This window comes from Lactuca serriola, chromosome 1 (genome assembly GCF_051521515.1).
Source record: "Lactuca serriola cultivar US96UC23 chromosome 1, Lser_US96UC23_V15, whole genome shotgun sequence".
Lineage (NCBI taxonomy): Eukaryota > Viridiplantae > Streptophyta > Magnoliopsida > Asterales > Asteraceae > Lactuca > Lactuca serriola.
In genome coordinates this window covers 187,010,009-187,014,571 of record NC_136408.1, presented here as the reverse complement: position 1 = coordinate 187,014,571, position 4,563 = coordinate 187,010,009, and positions in this window count along the sequence as shown.

Below are 4,563 nucleotides of genomic sequence, written 5' to 3'. Positions count from 1 at the left end.
ATATGGAATAATTGGTGAGTTTACGGCAGTAAAATAAGTGTTTACGGCCATAAACTCTCACCCACATCATTCTTAAGTGTTTTGAAGGTCAATGATTTATCACAAATGATTCTACTAAATTTTATAAGCCAATGGGTGAGTTTAGGGCATCAAATGACTCATATTTAGGAGTTTATGGCCCTGGAACATATTCTTGGGGTGTTATGGCCGTAAACTCTCAAATGGAGGGTTTTTGTTATGTTTAAGGTCCCCACATAATTTTTGGTTGGTTCTAGGATTTATTCCAAGGCTTATGGGGTGTGTAAGTTGCATTTTAACACCCAAAAAGGAGTTTACTACCCATGCATATGAGTTTACGGCCCAAGCATGTTCTTGGGCAGTAAACTCATGTTTACTCCTCAAATGTTGAGTTTAAGGTGTCCTAAGTCCAATCCAATAAGTCCTTAAGCCATATCTAAGCTTCAATGGTGATTTGGAAGGGTTTTAAGGCTCAAAAACCCCATTTACATGTGTTCACGACCTAAGGCTGTTCCAAGGCTGTAAACACATGTTTATGGTCCTATTCCATGATTTGAACATGAAAATGAAGGTTAAGGATGTTATACTAGGAGTTAGGATGATTACCTTGGTGTTTTGAGGCTTGAATTGAGTGATTTTGAAGCAACAAGTTTGATTTGAGGAGAGAGGTTAGAGAGAGAGTGAAAAGGCTCCAAATGAGTCTTAATTCACTTTAAATATGGTTTGAATTTGATACACGGTGGAATTCTACCCGATACCGACGTTAACCGATGCTTTGGGTCGCACCCGATTAAGTTGTCGTTACCCGATATGGTCAAAACTAAAATTTTTCTAATTACTAGTTTGGGACGTTTTCACATGTTTCCAACATGTTTGGATACTTACAAGGTCAAAAATAAAAGTTTTAACTTAATTGACCTAGTTCAAAGACGAAATCGGAACAATTCGCTTAAGACGAGTTTTATTGACGAAACGGTTACGACAAGGGAACAAATTTCGAGTTGTTACAAGACTGTAGGGCGATCTGTTTACAGGAGTCATACTGGGTTCTAAGTTTGTTCACATGACGATGCGATTAATCGTAGTCTCGGGCAGTCTCCGTCCTGAAGTTCATATTAGAATTCATACATGGTTCAACGATCGCAATCTCGTGTATACGAGTCGTATATAGTTAAGATTGAAAAGATAGTCGAATAACTGATTCTTCTTTACGTTCACATCCCAATGAGGAAAGGAAGTTAAAGCGTAATCATCAATTCTAAACCTGTAGAACCTTGATTATATATCATCCTTATGTATACATTCTTCAATGATAGATCAACCGTATGAATCTTTGGATTGAACTTGACGTACTGTACAAGTGGTACTTCGGGGAGGTTTGCTGAGTTTTCTTCAAGAAGGATAAGAGACATGAGGTACTCTATGCATGAGTACTTCCGAGTCCTGAAATGAAGGCTTCGCTAAAAAGACGTTTACTGAGAAAGAGATGTACTTATGAAGCTGGTATTATGCGGATCAAATTGAATGTTGTCGTATGGTAATGTCAGAATCATAAAGAAACTTAAAGACATTAGATTTGAACATAAGGTGTTACAGACAAAACACAACTGTGCAACCATCAACAGAGTTATAGTAATTTAGACTTACTACAAGACTATTGCTGCGAACAAGGTATACTACAAAAGACAAGTATACGCAGCACGAGCATCCCTATACCGACAGGATCCCGCAAAAGATAAGACTCTGGTTGCACTAGTTTTGGATGGTTTATAAGTCTGTTACAACGAAACGCCTAAATTACATTAACGTGGGTCCGGAGTAGGTTCTCCCGCAACTGTGATCCTAAGAATCCTCCCATCTGTGCCCGAGTTCTTTGTTATTGGACAATCCTTCTTGAGATGTCCCATCTCTCCACATAAATGACACATCTGGCTAGTGCCAGCATTAGTGGTGGGAGTGAGGTATTTAGCCAGAGTTACGTGGAAACGAGTGCCTTCCTCATTACTCCACTTTGGAAATTGTCTCCTAAAGAGTTTGGCAGGAGTTGCCACTTGCTGTTGTTTCATGGCAAGTCTTTAGGATCACTTTCTCTCACTTCTGGCTTGGCGATATCGTCTCCTCTTTTCAGTCTGACGGCTTTGCAAGTCCATGAATGTTGTTATTTGTTGACTTCTCAGTTTGGTACTACAATCGGAACTCTCGACTCCTTTATCAATCTTGTTTGTGTTGCCGGAGTTGATGTATGTAAGGAAAGTTGTCACTGCAGCTGCTACTGCAGCTCGTAATGTAGCGGCGTCAATATGAAAGATAGGGGTTTCGTTCTCGGCTGATTGTTTCCGGATGACGACATGATTCTGTTAACACGAAAGATAAGGATTTTGTGAGCGATTTTGGGTTGACCCTAGATGTACTTCGATTGCTCAATTAAAGAGTAAGAGTATGTTCTCGAAAGTTTGACCTACATCCCTATGATGCAGTCCTAGTACGGATTGGAAGTATGTTCGCGAAGGTTTGACCTACATCCCTATGATGCAGTCCTAGTACTGAGTGGATGTAAGTTCGTAGAATGGTCTCAAGACGTTTGTCGTTCAAGCCGAGGTATCGTTGGGTGGTGAATAACATGATCCAACCACTAAAGGAGACTTGGAAATGTCTCCGGAGTTAAATTGCTATAGTCCAATGTCTTGACTAAAGTATGTTTCAGATATACTCCAATGAAAGTATGATGAGAGTACTTGAATAAAGAATGACATAGAAGTTAGCCGACTGTCAATATCTTTGATATTCATGACGTAAAAGTTCGGGAAAATGACCTTGTAAAAGGTCTTACATCATATCCAGAGAAGATAGTCCTTGACAGCATAAAGACCTAACCACAAGTACTTACAGTACAAGATAGTTTCATAGAAAATGCCACATCGGGCATAGACAGAAAAACGATTCCTTTTTAACAAGGAAAAAAAATAAAGTAAGACATCTACTACTAGCGACGGTCATCCCTCTGGTGAACTCTCAGCTCAGCCAGTTGACGTTCCACATCAAGTAGGTGTCTTTCGTACACCCTCTGGCATACACGGAGTTCTATGACTTCGGCTCGTGATTCAGCCAATGCTTGAAGCAGGGTTTCATGGTCTCTCTCAGATCTCTCACGAGCATCTTCTAGACGAATGGTGCGGAGGGTATGCATTCTCGCATTTGTGACAACTTCTGTGATCTGATGTAGGGTTGTCCTGCCTTGAATCTCATTTCGAGCCACTCTGCGGACCAGGATTGGCAAGATTCTGTCTGTTGAGCCCCCATTGCTCAGGTCATAAAAGCTTCGGTCACCATTAAATGGCATGGGTTGATCTTGTCCTTGGCTCCATGTTTCCAAGCATTCCACCCATGGAGGCGTCGGGCCATGAAAAGCCGGACGAGGGTTAGGATTTGGAAAGGGAGCTGCCTGGGGTAGGTTCTCAACCTCGGGTTCGGAGTTAGCACCGTCTGAAAGGTCTTCATTATGGTGATCATTCAAAGGGATAGGATGATCACTCTCTGGTTCTTCTCCAAACCAACTAGCAATGACTTCGTTCGGAAGGTACTGGTTGCCGTGGGGATGGAGTCCAGCCATGTTATCTATGTGAGAACTGGGGTAAGAAAATAATTATTAGACGAACTATCTAGATAATTATTTAGAAAATCTTCATTAGTTACCTCACTATTTGTGAAGTGCATACCAGTTATATGTAATCGAAACAGGATAGACCTTCGAATAAGTGACCTTAACTCCAAATTCACAAAGAATAAGGGTAAAGCAAAATTTTCGCAGATTCTAAGTCTATAACATCCTAGTTACATATAACTTTAGTGTATCCACTTTGCAACTATCAACTTAGTAATGAAGATCCTTTTTAGTTCTCAAGTATAAAGTACCTATAGTAACACCAAATACCCCTATAGTATTTTAGGTTTTATGTTCTATTGTTCTCATTGTGGTATTGTTGGTAAGATTTTAGACTTGTTGCAACTACACAACTACACTTAGTCACATGCTAGTCAACCCTCGGATAATATAGTTGATCAGGCTATATCTTCCCAGTTTTGACTATATGTCTCTAAGTCTACCTGTGCTACCCAACAATCGTAATTCTTTTGCATTGTCCTAGTGACACTGATTTTAGTATGAATGCAGGAACGTATACTTAATTAAATATTTTATTATTTAAAGTATAACTCTTGGTCAGAGTATTTTTATCCCATTGTATTTATAGTCTGTATATCTTTTATGGGTTGATATACTTAATTCACTATAAACAATGCTCTGATACCAATCTGTCACACCCCAAAACCAAGAACGGCGGAAACGTTTTGGGGCGGAGGACGTCATGTACAATATCACAACAATGAAAAGTAGTAAACAAGCAACAACATCATCCATTGCATTAATAATATAATTTTTATACAAGTGTGTTCTGTCAAATTATGATAAACACTAAAGTATAAATCAAAATGAAAGATGAGTCTTGAATGAGCACCATCTTCTCTAAACCTTGCATCGGTACCTGT